General features: G+C 37.5%; 1 pseudogene; it reads right to left on the minus strand.

Moving 5' to 3' along the window:
• LOC131784134 (protein argonaute-2-like) lies at positions 1-16532 on the minus strand (annotated as a pseudogene).
• Between the last annotated feature and the right edge of the window lie 18 nt (positions 16533-16550).

Consider the following 16550-nt stretch of genomic DNA (forward strand, 5'->3'; position numbering starts at 1 on the left):
GCAAGTAATTAGTCAAGTTTAATTCTCTCCAGGTATAAATATACTCTTGGACTACTGATAAGGTATGAAACAATATTGTAATCATGATAATGACAATAAATTTTTTAAAATCTCCTCAGGAAAATATAAAAAATTTCAAGGATAAAGTCAAATCGAGGTTAAAACAGTATTTATTTCGTCGTTCAAGGAACACAAACATAAATTCCCAAGAAATTGTTGCGCTTTTATTTTGTAAAGCCTTTCATTAAAGTGACCTTTGAGATAATTAATCGTAAAACGTGATTACTTTCAATACTCAATCTTTTAAGAGGGAAACAAGCGCCTTTTACTGTCAGATCAATAAATTTGTATATAAGTATTTAACTTTAGGAAAAGTCCAGAAGAGCTGGGATTATTCATGAAAAAGTTGATCTTTTTTCGTCGATAAAAAATTTTGTGAAAATTTACCGCTACATTTATTCTGGATTTCCGAAAGGAAACACGATCGTTAGTAAGCGATCCAAGAATTCGGGGTTCAGTTCGCTTTATTGAGCAAGGCTTTAAACGACGTAAGGGCTTTTTTTTGATACATTTCTTTAACCCTATATGAAAAATCTACGAATGGGATGCTGTTAATTTTATTGTGAATCAATTCATCAATAAATTAAACTTGCTTCATGTTGAAGTTTATCAAAATGAAATATCACAAAGCTTACCTACTGTATTATTCAGTGTTATTTGTTGTCAATCTTGTGTTTACCATGATTAAAAAATATTCTGCGAATTGAAGTCAGAGATAAAAAATTTAAGAATAGCTTGGGTTTGCACATTTTTATGTCTTAAATTTTTGATCAGCGCCGATAAAAACTAAGACAAGAAAGTCATGCAGCTAGATTTATTATGGATGCTAGTTCTAAGGCCTCTTCTGTCAGTTTATTTGATGATTTTACCTTTATACGAGGAGGCTAAAATTTCCATATATCTAATTGCATTTGAGAGACCACGAGGAGAAATGCCTGAGTATATTACTCGCCTTTTAACACGTATTAGTGATCTTCACTCTCGCAACACTAGATATGCAAACTATAACTTAGTTTGCCCAAAGTTTTAACGTAAATTAGATGGCGGTAAAACTTTCAATGTTACCTAACCACATGTCAACTATGAAACAGTTTACCAATCACCATACGACAAATGACATCAGTACTAAGCTTTACAAAGGCCTTAAAGCAATTTTTTTCTCGGAAACCAACAGGGTTTGAATCATTTTATAGTTTAATATGTTCTTATTTTTTAGTTTCCTGACTCTGTCATTTAATCCTCGAGATCTACTTTATTTCAGATTTTATCATACGATTTACAAACAATACGCACGAGCAAGTAGTAAAGACATAACCTATTAACTGTTAGTATTTTTATCATCCAATTACAGGTCGGAGCCATTCCTGTCTTTAGTCGCTGCATAAAGGTGTATGGTTTCTTGTTTCGAATGTACGATCAGCTTTTATGTAATGTTCGGTCGAAATCTGCTGATTTCTACCATTTTCATCTCCATATTGAAAATAACGCTATGCAACGCAATCAGAGCGGACACTGAGAAAATAGAATCTAAGGCACTGTTCTCTGTTTTTTGAACGCTTGCGAACTCGATCAGTGATCTTCGTCATGAAAAAGTTTCATTTGTGACGTTTTCTGAACGGTTTTGTCGGCCACAGTGTAGCATAACAGGAGAAACTTCTGTGAGATCGGAAATGGCATCGAGGTTTCTTCGGTCTTATTTTGTGAAATCGACGGCAATATTTCGTGTGGTTTTTTTGGATTTCGTTTAAGATCGTGGGCCATGCTTGCTTGTAAACTTAACTAAAAACACTGTAATGTAACACACGCCTATATCTTACGCCCGCCCAGCCTCGATTCGGTGCGCCACGCAATCCAAGATGGCGCTGCGTGATAAAGGTGTTTATTACATAGATACTGATGAAATACTAGGATTTTTCCTTTTACTAAAAAATCATATCTTCATCACGCGCAGTGAAGATACTATTTTTATTTTTCACGTGCGAGGATATTGATGTCGCCATGGTTACTTACATGATGAGCCAATTACAAGAGAGTTTCCCGTTCAGGCACGCGGCCGGTTCTTTTGAAATTATGTAGGAATTTCATCAGCATCTATAAAATAAACAGAACATTACATGGCCGCTTGGGGATACGAATTTTATCTTCTCGTACTGAAAGTATCTCTTAAGAAATGGTTGACTTTTGTAAGACAAAAGATAAATATCCTGTGTTTTCTTATAAGTATTACATTAGTCGGTAACTAATTACGTTACTCTTTACTAAGTGTCTTCAAGCAAAGTACATTCCTTTTAACATCTCAGGGTGAACTTGGACAGCTTTTGCCAAAATCTGCAGGCTTCTGTCCTCTCCATGACCACCGCTGCAAGACGAACCATTCTCAGGGCTGAATGGAAAGAATTGCAAAAATAGCTTCACTAATATCAGGTGTAACAGAAAGAATAAGAATTTAAACTCACCTTCCTCCAGCTAGCTAAGCTTGGAGCCCTTTACCCCTCGGCTCTCAAATATCCCTACCCCTTGGATTTCAAACTGCCCTTCTACCAAAAGGACCTCAATCATCCTTCAACAATCAAGCCCTTAATTTACCCGTCCCTTGGGCCTCATTCCCCCTCCTCCGCCTATCTCCTAAACCGTAGATAACTCCCCCTGTATCCCCTGCCCTACGATTTCAGATTCCATGGGTCTCTCCAGGAACTCAAATTTTTAGCTCGCAAAGCTTCTACAGCTCTTATCCGGAAGTCAATGAGTCAAATTCCACCAGGTTCAATTTCCCTGCCCGGGAATGTGATAATATTTTCTGATCTCGTTTTTATAGTAAAAAAAAATCACAAATTTCCAATCATCAGTCATCATATTTATGCCTTGACCAGTAAAGTTTATTAAGTTATGTGGAATTTCACCATCTTTCATGACTGGGGACACTCTTCGTCTACCGTGCACAATATCTCACCTTTCCCGTTCTCTTTCTATCAAATGAAATCGCGCTCTGAATGCCACCAAATGCGCATAATATTTTCCCTTTCAACACTTTGACCCCAAAGAGTGACAAGCATCTAATTTCTCCTTACAATATCATCCCTAAAGAGAATAAGGGAATTGATCATTAGCTGAAGAAGCTCTTAATTTTTGGAAAAATTCCCCTTGTCATTACATTAGGAAATGTAAAGAGAACAGAACGGAGAATATGAAGACTGGTATTAGGCTGAAAGGGATTAAGAAACACTTTCCTGCCTTTCTCTTGAGTTAAGAGAAATAAAAATCTGCGCATTCCCGCGCGCATAGCCACACGAGTGGTTTGTTCATAGAACATTGATGAGTGAAGGCCTGCGGGCGGGGGAAACTGGGGCTAGTGCTTTAACCAAACCTCCAGGAAAACGTTGTGTTTTCCACTACTTTCCTCCCCAAAATTATTTTTGTACCTAAGAAGATAAATACGCTCTCGAGACATTTTCGTCTAAAATTTACAAAAAGATATTGAAGAAGAAGTAAAACATGGCGAGCCAGTTTCATAAGCCATACCATGTCCTCTTTATCCTGACAGAAAAATCTGGTGTGATGTCTTTTCTGCACAACAATGAAAGTGAAGCCCGGCTGGTACCCAACTTCCAGCTTGATGCAAGCCTCACGGATGGCTTTTAGTTCGTGACACAAAATTTGACAAATTTAGGGTCATAACAATTTTAGTTCTAAAAGTTCGCGAAGAACTTCGTACACTATTGAACACTGACTGGTCTTCCTGCATGTGTTATTGTATGCAATGTTTTTAGCAAAGACACAAGTTTCAAAGTATTTCTATCTTATCCAGAATAAAAAAAGGAGCAGCAATACTCTTCAGTTTAAACAACGTAAAACGGAAAAATATTCGGCAGGAATAGGCAGCAAATAATATTCACCCATGAACCCCTGTAACTACTATCACTACCTCACCTGTTTAAACTGGCCTTCACTGACTCCATCACGGTAGAAGACTGGCTTGTGTCTCGTCGAACGATAAAACTGAATCAATAGCTCGCGGACCATGGCCGCTAATTCGGCAATGATTTCCTGTAAAATAAATAATTGAGCGGAGTCTAAGATCACGTGAGAGTAGGAATAACAAAATGTTTTCTTCAAAAGCTCATGGAGTGCGACTTCGACTGCATTCTCGCGCGACTATCGTACCTGTCGATGTGTCTGAACTCGAACTGAAGCACAGTACCGGCTGGGATGAGCATCCATACTGCCGACAACCTACAAACACAAAAAGTTATCTTTAGGTTTTCCATTTATAATCTATTTGTTTTCAAGTCAAAGTAAACTCATGTCGCTGAGTGCATTTGTACAAATGCACGCTTCAAGAGGGGTTTTATTGGGGAAAGTTCTTGCAACAAAGTCCACGGGCTTCACTGTGACAATATTGGAGAGAAAAAAGGACACGTAAAAATAACAACAACAACAAAAACTGCGAAACAAACAGAACAGGAGAGATACCGAATAAAACAACGCTCAACTTACAGCAGCAATTGATGGTCGTTTTTCATCCCCAGCTGCAGGGTGAGTTACATCAGCTCCAAGAAATATCACAGGTTCACGAAACACAGGAAGTCTGTAAACATGGATTCAAATATTTAAGAACCAGTCGTAACCACCCAAGGGAAAGGGAGGATACGAGGATTTTGAGGGGGAACGGAGTGGGGAATCAGTCGTCATCAACAAAGTATAAATGAGAGACTATAGAAAATTGACATCCAACGAGTGAGGAAATATAAGAATATTACAGAGCCGTCTGGGGGATCTGGTAAATCTAATCGTGACACGACAAAAGAATAGAAACATTCCAAGATAACTGGACGTAATTTGCCGAGCATATGCATACATGAACTAGTAAAGAATAACAGACGTGCGAAAAAATCGTTTTCTCGCAGATTTCTCTCAACAACCCAAACTTCTCCCATCCGTTCCAAGCCTGGCATATCCCCATCCCTCCCCCCTCCGCTGCCCCTGTAAGTACCACTAAGTACATCAATCTTACCGAACATCTGGGGCCAAAATATTGTTTATTCCTCCGAGCTTGGCATTTATCTTTAGGCACAGATTTGACAGTGTTTGAGCTTGAAACTTGGTTACGTTCTTAGCTTGCACACACTGAGTAGCGATTCCCAGCATTGTATCACCGACTCGTTTGACTTCAGCTATAAGAGAAATGTGAACAATACAACATTGAGAATCTACAATCTATAAAGGATCAAAGTCAAAACATTCAGTGCGTCAATCAGTGAGTCAGTGAGTCAGTGAGTCTGTCGGTCTGTCAGTTAGTCAGACAGTCAGTGAGCCGGTCAGTCTGTCAGCCGGCCATTCAGACAGTATTGAAGGATACTCGCACTGTGAATTTGTCGCCTCTCCTTCCTTTTTTTCTTTAACTCACCATATACGGGCGTTTTCCCAGGCAACACAAGAATAATGAGCTGAAGATTGGCAAAGGTAGATTTCAAATGTTTAAACATGGGCTCAACCTGACAAGAAAAAACAAAACGGCAAATCTCTTCCATCTCTTGCACTTCACACATAATTCACGCAAGGCGAAAACTAGAATATAGTTTAGTAAAACGATGAATGAGGGTCGTGTTTATCTATACAAGTTTCTATGCAAATGTCTTTCCCAGTTGTTTTGCATGTAGGAGATGGGAAATTTTCATACCTGGTAGTTTGCATTTGAAAATAGTTTCCTTTCCTAGAAGTCTCCTCGGTTTCGAAGACAGATGAAGACAATTGGAACACCTCGAGTGTGTTTTTACCTGAGACTAATGAAATTTACTTTTGAAACGATACACAGAGAACTGCTCAATAAATGATTTTTTAACTTAACTACAGAAGTCAAACGTAAGTAAACCTATCACGATGTTAAGGAGAATTTTGAAGTTGAGCTACTCACATCCTCGGCTCTTTTAGCGTATTTACAGAAGCATGGTTCAGATTTGATTGGCATCCCAGTCTCGCCACTAATCTTCATCAGCTGATGGGCGAAGCTCTTCAATACTCTGTCGTTGACTTCCCGTGGGTCGACAAAGCAAGCGATGGCCCAGTCTTTTATCTCAATGCCGTGAAATAGTTGCTTCCCCCTCATATCCCATGCTCCTGGAAAGCAAAGCATGAAAATGAAAGTTGGACGGTGCAAAAACAGCATAAAAATATATGGAGACGAAGATAGTTTTCTAACCAGCGACTGGAGTAATTTTCTTCATGACAATGAGAATTATCAAGGCTTCGTTCTGTGTCATTCATCTCAGTCTTTGGCTACGGAAGGTAACACAAAACTCTGGCCGAGATTATTTTCGCCATCATGTAAAAAACGAGTCGCGAATAACTGTTTTGTTTCTTTCTAGCGCCTCTGCTGTCATTGTTCTGTGTAAAATCGTCCTTGTGTCGAAGTAAAGCGCTCACTTCCTACATCAAGAGGGTTAGACAAATCCTGTTTTATGATTTAATGGCAACGGACGTAGTTGGTGACTGGAGAATGAACTAAAAATTCTTCTGAATATACCTCACTTCACTGGGTATTGCATTTGAATTGTTTCGTCATTTTTACTATCATATAGTGATTTTTCACAAAACTGTTCACTATACCTTGTTTCGGGGAAATTTTCAGTTTGTCCTAAGAAAAAATTAATATTAACCTAGACATATAACAAAAAAAAAATTGATATGCAATCAGAGGTTTGGTAATGAAAGTTCTATGAAGGACGCTTAAAAAATACTATGCAAAAACAAATATTGACGTGAATGAAAGTGATCTTCGCAGTAATGTGCACTACTTAGGCAGTAGTGAAAATAAGGCCTGAAGCCAACAAGCCAACTGGGAGCTGGTCATGATGTTGGTTCTAAATAAACCCGTGAAGTGATGAATAAACGGTTTAGAATATATGAAAGTCATATATTTGAACTGCGGATAAAGACGTGAATGAAAGTGATCCTCGCAGTAATGTGCACTACTTAGGCAGCTCCCAGTTGGCTTGTTAGCTCAGTTGGCAGAGCGCTGCACCGGTACCGCAGAGGTCATGGGTTCAAATCCCATACAGGCCTGAATTTTTTCAGGCCTTATTTTCACTACTGCCTAAGTAGTGCACATTACTGCGAGGATCACTTTCATTCACGTCTTTATCCGCAGTTCAAATATATGACTTTCATATATTCTTAACCAACAAATATTGACATACTTCAAACCTCCGTCTCATTGAAAAAGAAATCTATCCTAACTTTTTGCAATTCCTCCACGTGTGGGAGCGCGGTGGCCTAGTGGCTGGGTCATTGTGCTGTATTCTTGGGATAAATAATTTTTACTTTCCCAACGTCTCTCTTTACCCAGGAGTATAAAAGGATACCGGCGAATTGTCAAGAAAGCCTGATGAAATGCTAGGGGTAGTAGCACTACTCCTGGTCGCTTCACGTTATAGGAACCGGGATAAGTTCAAGCTTAATGGGCCCCTTAGCTCGAGTTCAGACTTCACCCTAGATCTTTTTAATTCTTCTCCATTCTTTTCCATCCTCGATCACTTTCACCCATTTGGTTATTTTCTTTACTCGAGGGCGAAAGCTTTTTAAAGCATTTCAACATCTCCAAACCGGATTTCACCCCAAAAAAAATAATCACTCGAATACAATTACCTTCCCACCGTACTGAAGCTTTGGGGCCTGAAGTACCCGCCCTGAAGGTCCACCATTTTGTCGTTAATTGAGATTCCAAAATCGTTGACATATTGGTCATTGTTGAAGTCAGCTTTCCTGACCTAGAGTCGTACGTGAGCGGAAATTAAAAACATGTCATTGTCTATAAGAAGCTTCACTGAATAGAAATGCTGGAATACAAACCTAGAAAGCTGGGGTCTAACCCTTGTAACGGTAATATACTTGTTTTCTTTCAGTATGGCCTGCAACAGCGTTTTTCAGTGTAAACAAAGCATGCAGAACGCAATGCCGAAAGCGTTAAATTTTCAGAAGGAAGGTGAAGTGCTTCCGCCTTCTCCTGTAATATTTTATTACGCTCCATATAATTCTGTCATCTACTTTGCACAACAAGCATACGTACATATTGATTAACAACATCACATGACTCGCATTGGGGAAAAGGTTATTCTGAAAAATCAGAAAAATTCGCTAATCAGATATGAATGTCAATCCGTGGTATTCCTCACCAGGTTTAAGATCTCTTGTTCTCTCTGCGGAGCACTCTTTGCTGTTGTTCTTATCATCATAGACGTTTGTTTATCAGTAAACTTCTTGATGCAGCGCTGACCTGCCACAAGGTTACACACTTCAATGGGAAGGTAGGTGTGTTTCTGTTCTTACCCGACTTGAAGACAAGGCAGATGAGGTTATCTACACAAACACACAAACAAAGAAATAAAACGAGGATTAAATAAAGGAACGTACACGTACCTTTACAGATGGGATGATAAGTGACACAAAGTTTGGTACGCTAGAATATTTATCAAAAAGTCTGGGTTGAGACCTAGCCGGGTAATAATGACGTGTTCTTTGGAGACACTTAAGTCACTTTAGTCTCACAGCGCCTCTCTCCAACCAGAGAATGTATGTTTATTCATGCAATAAGAACTGATATAATTACGCCGTCACGTCATTTTACCATATGAGGACAACGGAACGCGCAACATGTGTATTACATTGTAGAACAGGGCAAATGCGTACGGTAAACGCCCTGAACGAAAATTTAAAGCCATTCGAATTCTTAGCGTTGGTCATAAAGAGCACTTTAATTGTTTCGTTTCGCCTGTTTCCGTTTTCGCACACAGATGCAATTCTCAAACGACGACGTAGGAAGTATTTCGAAAACTAGACGTTAAAACACTAGAAAGTGAAATAATAGTTGAATATTAAACCATAAAAAGCTATGAGTCACAATAATGGAATCTATAGTGAAGTAAAATAAGTGAAAAATTACTGCTTTACTCACTGAAGCCTTCTCTTGTGTTTTTCCTGAAAATATCTGGCCACTGTGATCTCACAGGGTTGACCTGTTTCCAATTGTTTTAGAGGGAACTTCAAAGTCTGTGCCGGTAATTTTGTTACATTGATGACACGATATTTTCTCTTCATTGATCCACAGTGTGTAATCTCTACCTTCAGACCTGGTAATGAAAAATCAATATATATATATATATTTAACAAATAGATTCCTAGTTTCCGTGCGTCTGTTCAGTAATAGATCAGAAATGACGTCAAAATGTGGTAAGAACAAAAATGTGGCACACGAGGCACAGCCGAGTGTGTCACTGATGTTCTTACCACATTTTGACGTCCTCTGTGATCTATTACTGAACAGACGCACGGTAACTTGGAATCTATTTGTTTTATATAATAAAGAATTTCAAAATACGGGGAAAAAAAGTTTTAATGATGACGTCATCTGTCCTCCAATAGATCATAAGTGAGTACCAATCAGAATGCGTGCATAACTGAGCTTATTATATATATATATATATATATATAGATAGATAAATACTTTTGGAAATTACATTTACAAGGCTACTGGTATGTCATGGAAACCTCTGTCCCAAATGTGCAAGAGCAATCAAACAATTATAAACCAATTTGAATCATCCAAGAAACAACGTGATGAATTAAAATGTGTCTAGATATTTAAAAAAAAAATTATCTGGACAAGTTGACATTCCAGTATTATCAAGAGATAACATTTAGGGATTGTGATTAGAATGTACTGGATTAAACTAATAAAAAAAATCTAGCTGAGCTACAAGTACATTTACCTTTAAAATTTGGAACCTATAATGTAATCATGTTAAGCACATTTAAAAACGTATTTTCTTCATTGTAGCATTAAATAACAGTAAAAAACAACAAGAAAACAACAATTACAACAAAATCTGCTAAATATCTGTCAATGTCAAACATGCAGATAAGCTATATTTTTCCAAATTACTTTCAATAATATTAATAAAACAAAAAAAGAGTATGATTGCACAGTGAAACTCTTCTTCAATTATTTCTCCCAATCTACACATATCTATCACCCACTCATATGCATGCAATAAGTGGCCCCATACCTTTTATCTCTCGAGTGAATTTCAGTCTTTCTGCATCAGACAATGGTTTCGTCTTTTGAAGATCCTGTTCTTGTCTGCGAAGAACTTCACATATGAACTCTACAACTGGCTGGCATTTATAGAATGCTGTGGCTGAAACTATGATCAAGTCAAAAGATAAAATTTCTCAGTAACATCGTCAGAGTTTTAGTTAACTATCTATCTTGATAAATAAAAACTTCAGACAAATCTTTGGGTACATTTATACTCTACTGTTAGTGGAGGCTACTGCTAACATTACCCTTCAACCCTTTGACTCCTTAGAGTGACCAGCATCTAATTTCTCCTTACAATATCACCCCTGAATCCCACACTAAGGTCCGAAGAATAAAAGAAACGATAACCAACTAAAGAAGCTCTTGATTGTTAAACAAAATAATTCTCCTTAGCCATCACCCTAAGAATTGTAAAGAACACAGCATGTGTTATAGACACATGATTTTCATGTCCTAAATTCGTCTGTATAATTTCCTTGTATAATTCTCCCTTGATTTCAAGATACAGTCCTACATCAGCAGTATGTATATGCAGGGCATGAAATTGCGCCTAATACAGGCACCAATGTATGTGACTAAATTTTTCACTTTGGCGACCAAATCCTGAAAATTAGTTGCCAAATTGGCAACTAGAATGTTTCATCATAACCTTACTAAGAGATATAGTGAATGAAAAAGATTTGCAAAGATAAATCTGCAGCAAACTTCCTCGTTAAGTTTGTTTCCAAAACGCAGCACATGTATCTTGATCAAAAACTAGACATCATCTTGCATTTAGGTGAGTTTGAATGTTGCATATCATGCATTCTAGTGTCCACTTTGTAGCACGTTAAAGATTTTTTCCCTAACTTAATTTCTAGACAAATGACTGCATAAAAAAACGTTTTGATTGTCTTTGAAAATGGTGACCAACTTTTTTTTAATAGGCTACCACTTTGAAGAATTTAGGAGCCAAGTGGCTATTAGAGAAAAAAATTAATTACACGCCCTGATATGATACACTTAAACAATTCTATAGTAAAGTGGTCATTTTTACACTAACCATCAATGTTCAGCATCATCTTCCACTGTGATGGTCGAACACTCTGATGAAAGCCAAACCAAACTTCACGCCCACTCTCCAGGGGATGGTAATAACCTTCTAGAGGTGAGAAGAAAGATCTTCCAACAGGTATATACTTCATGGATGGCAAATGTCTTAACACCACATCAAGAGCCTGGATGGTCTCAAAAGGGATTTGATTGTGTTTTCCTTCTAATGCTTGCCCCAGTGAAAATAAGCTGACTTGTGCGACCCATTTAACAGTCACCTAAATCAAAATCAAACCATACTGTAGCTTAGCAGAATAGAAGGAAGCTGTTCTTTTATTAGTCAGCTTTAAATCCTCCACTATCAAAACCTCAAAATCATAATTGTTTGTACAGCAAATGTGCTGTGACAAAATACAGTTGGAAGTGTGCAGGCATGCACATGAACTAATCAGGCCAATGAGTGCTTTACTAATGATCTAATAATAATAATATGTGCATTTGCGGTTGTAGGTTATTTGTGGCTTTTAAACGTGTAACTGCTTGGTCAATGTTGGAGTATTAACCTACAGTGCTAGCTTTTTAAACCTAAACTCACTGTTACATGTACCTCTGAGACCTCTGTAAACAATCTTACTTGAGAACAATCTCCCTGGGTTAGTATTTTTCTTTATTCTCACTACCTGTTGGCTTGACAATGTAATGATGTACTAATTTTTTAAAAAGAAACAACTTTTTGGTCACTTCTGGGAGAAAAAGAGTTAAACCAAACATTTCACCCTAAGGTAGCAGAAACCTACACAAAAAGAGGAGTACCAGAGGATTGGCTGCTGAATGCCAGTATAACCTGTAAAAGAATCTGTTATTTCCCAATAACTATGTAACTAATTCTTTGAAAAATAAATAATGATAATGCTTGGTGGGAGAAATGGTGGTAATTAAAAAAATGCAATTTGTAATAGTATGGTAAAGTTGTAATTATGATGTAAAGCAAGTTAAAAGGAATTGTTGCAGAGAAAAATTTTGAACTTTCTCTCATTTGAATTGCAAGACCAGACTCTTTACTTACCTTACATACCTTGTCTTTACTGTTCTCAGTTGGAAGTGTTACTTCAAAATCGATCTGAAATTTACAGTATCTTAAATCAAAATAATTGACACAGAGCAATTAATGCTCTCTAAATTCATCATGTTAGTAATAAAAATAATAATACTACAGAAGGATTTCTATAGCACCACATCCATCAGCTTATTCAGCTTTACAATGCTTCTCTGAGGACTTTAGCCAGACTACATCAAACCATTAATAATTTTTTCAAGGAAATCTTTGAAGCTGCCCCTAACTTCTGAATAAAGGCCAGACCACCACAACAGAGGCTAGGTTCCCTGCTTGCGATAAGTGTAGGGGTTCTTTTTTGAAAAACCACTTCACTCAATACAGTTATTAAAATGTTCCATGCTAACCAGCAGAAATAAGTTACAGGTGGCAGAGACAGAGATGGAGACAGGGCCTACATTTTCCTTAGAGTTTTCTTATTTAAAGAATTAAAACCAGAAAATAATAATTGGTTACTGGTAATAAGTCTGATAATGATATTTCACGTTGTTATGTATACAACAATTTTTCAAGTTTTAGTGCAAAACTAAAATTTTCACATAAAAGAGAATCTCTATCTATGTTAACCAATGAAGTGGTTAGTTTTTTAGCACACAGAGCACTATTGAGACTGGATCACTTTTGAAAATAATTTGCTAATGCTTTATTGTTGTTATGCATACAACAATTTTTCAAGCTTTAGTGCAAAACTAAAATTTTCACATAAAAGAGAATCTCTATCTATGTTAACCAATGAAGTGGTTAGTTTTTTAGCACACAGAGCACTATTGAGACTGGATCACTTTTGAAAATAATTTGCTAATGCTTTACCACTCTCACTAATACTCCAAAGTATCTCCATCAAACATGTACTGTACACATTTGCAGGAGCAGTAGATGACTTTATAAAAAGTTATGGTGAGCATTTTTGTTTCCAGCTGCAAGTCCTACAAAATATAGTTTGAAGAAACTGTTATGTTGTACTTAAAGGGTAACTGACACCAAAATTCTCCCCCTTCTTTTTTCTGTCCCAGTACATTCCTTTCAGATTTAAGACATCTAAATGAGCAAATAAACATGTTTGAATATATTGTGCACAACCAAATTCCTATAAATATTTTTTGATCCTTAACCAATGGCCATTTTTAAAACATTTCCATCCAGGTCAAATGATGTGATACAACCTGAAAGTAACAACTTTGCCCTCACTCAGTCCAGCTGCTACCAAAATTTACTAGCAGGAAAAAAAATAACATTTGTTCCATTCTGATATAGGTCACCTTTTAGAGACTATGAAATACAAAGAGAGAAATAACATAAGGAAGGTTGAATTACCGAAATGCAATGGATCGCATGTCTGTATTCACTGAGCCACAGGTAATTTGCACACCATTCCAAACAGCTGTAAAAAATATATTCCCGCAATTTTTTCCTCCTTACCATTACCAGGTCCTATACTTAAAAAATATTATGTAGTCCATGCCAAAAAGTATTTGACTCGAAATTTTGTCCGGTGTATATCACTGTGGCCTCAGGCCCATTGGTTCTGGAGTGAGCTTGACTAAATGCAAAGTGTTGTCGCGTATTATGGGAGGTCTTCATCTGGTTTTTTGAATGAAATTCTTCTTCCACATTCCGGAAATAAAAAGATTCATCCTTTTTTATTTTTTTTTAATGGAGACTAGTGAGCAGCACAAAGGAAGATTTCTTACTGTTGTAACTTTTTTGCTTTTTTTGACCCAGTTTGTCTCTAGCTGAGAGTTCTCCAGGAATGATTACAACTAACATTGAGCAGCATATATATAGCACATTTGTGTGCTTAAGTTTAATTAACTTCCAGTGGAAGTGAACAATAAAAGAAACATGCAGGAAATGGATGTTACAAGAAACGTCTTGTTATAAGCATCGCTCTCAAGCGTTGTTTCTCATTTGCAACCAGAAACATAATGAAATCAATCCTGTTTGAAAGGTTGCTGGTTTCAAAAATGTGCCACTGTCAGCTAAGTGAACAATAAATTACTCAAGCTCATTCACTGTAAATAAAACAAGCCGACCGCCTGAGAGGGGAAACCATGGGACTGCCTAGCTCCCACCGTTTAAAATGCAGTGCTTAGTTAAAAAAAAAAGGAACCGAGTCAGCAACAAACTCATGCTACAGAAATAACAAGCATGCAATGTTTCTCAAAATTAAGACCTGAACTTAAATATATATATGTTCACGTTCAAGTTATCCAAAACTGCACCCTTCTTAGCCACGTTGACATTTACAATGTGAATGGAGATCGAACAACAGGATGTAAAACAAAGAAAACAAAAACCTGGGAAGCACTGTGTAGTGATGTTTTGTAACAAAACAAATGCAGACAGAGTCAGCCTTTATCAGTTTCCTCAAACCCTGGATGCTGGACAATACATCTGGCTTCTACCTGCAACTGTTCCGCTGTAACATCCTCCAAATTTTTATTTATGGCCACATTTACTTCTTGGCAAAAGATGTCTTCTTTCTCCCTCTACACTGATTAGCAGTTACCACACTGACACCTTGTTATAACAAAATCTGTAAAGTAGTAATTTATTCACGATGTTGAATAGAAGAAATAGAGAGCACAACGTATATGATTGGTTTCACCAAAAGGAACAGTTATCAGCTCTGTAACTGTCACAAACATGAGAGATAACTCAAACTCTAGGCTATAAACAAGATGTAAAGACCACAAGTAAACAATAAGCTAATATTAAGAGGATGGTCAATTCTACATGCACCGATGCTATTTTTTGCTGCATCGTGTTTTAAAGTAAACGCCGAGAAATCTTTAATCGTTCGTTGAAGTGGAAACGTGTATAGTCCATCCAATTCATCTCCACAAGCGTTTATGTTTACATTTTCAGTCAGTGAAACCTTAGCTTCGGAAGGTGCGTGTGTGTAACATAAAAACACTTCGCTCCCATGGTATTCAAGAGTCTGCACATTTGGTTTTCTTTACTTGATCGCTCCTATATTCAACAAGCGATTGATTTTCAGATACTTTATTTAAAAGTGTAAATGCACTCACCATTCTCGCTTTCTTGATTGAGGCGGCCGCGTTGCACGGATCAATGATCCTCTCTTGAATATCGCACTCTATTTCAGGTTCGTCCTGAGGGTTGAAATCGCGAGGGTCTGATTTCACCGACAGGTTCATAAACCCTTTCAATATGTTCACCTTCCATAGAGACCTCAAAATCCGAATACTCAGACCCCGAAATCGAACTGCTTTCACTCGAACTACTATCCGCCATATCTACTTGGCTAAATGTACACACGTGTGACGTATAGGGTCACACGATCAAAATCGAAGCGTCTACGGCGAATGTCTCAAGACAGTTTTCCCGGCGAAAAAAGGCACAAAGAGGCGTTCAGAAGTACGTTGTGCCTGTTTCAGTGTGTTACCTGAGGCATTAAGACGGTATTCCGAAAAAGTGACCTTTTATCTGTCAGTTAAACAAACTCTTAATACATTTTGTATTGATCAGCATTTTCTTTCTTTGCGACATGTGTCAGTAAATCATAAACATGTTTTGTGCTCTAAACTCCAATACTATAACTTCAAACATGCTTCAGGAGAGAAGTGCACGTGGTCAATTTAATTTGTATGAGTTTAGGACAAAAACGTATTGCGCGAATGTTACCTCGATACTCTGGACCTACAATTAAATTAGTAGTCACTACTAATTTAATTAGTGAGGGGATAGAAGTCAAGTTCGTCGAACGCATTCACTTAAGTGTCGCAAAATTATACAAGTTTAAATTTAAAGTCACGACATCGTACAAGGAATTTTAACCTAGAAAAATAAGTTCCATCAAAAAAGAAAGGAGAGGGATCAAAGAGCAGTTTCCCTGGACAATGCAAGAAGACAAAGGAAAGATGGTTGAAATCAAAATATATTTAGATCTTAAGATCACCAAGATGCATAGCAAAATAGTTGCAGGTTTCTACAGTTCACACTTACTGGTTTTCGTCCGATTGGCAAAGCTTTACCGCTGTAGGGTTTTTTTCTTCCATCGAAAACAGGCCTTTGTCCTCCAAAAACTTTGGGATATGTGTTTACCATCGCCTCGACAACACTTCGGTTCACGCGCCTTGGACACTTATCGGGAGATATACTAAGATCGTAATGATGTATGTCTCCTTTGGGAAGGCGAAAATGAAAAAAATTTGTCCTGAGAGCGATCGTTTTTCCCACTGTTCCAAAGTTAAGTCTTTTTGGTGGAGCAAAATCTCCACCGATAAG

The sequence above is a fragment of the Pocillopora verrucosa genome, chromosome 5 (assembly GCF_036669915.1).
Source record: "Pocillopora verrucosa isolate sample1 chromosome 5, ASM3666991v2, whole genome shotgun sequence".
NCBI lineage: Eukaryota > Metazoa > Cnidaria > Anthozoa > Scleractinia > Pocilloporidae > Pocillopora > Pocillopora verrucosa.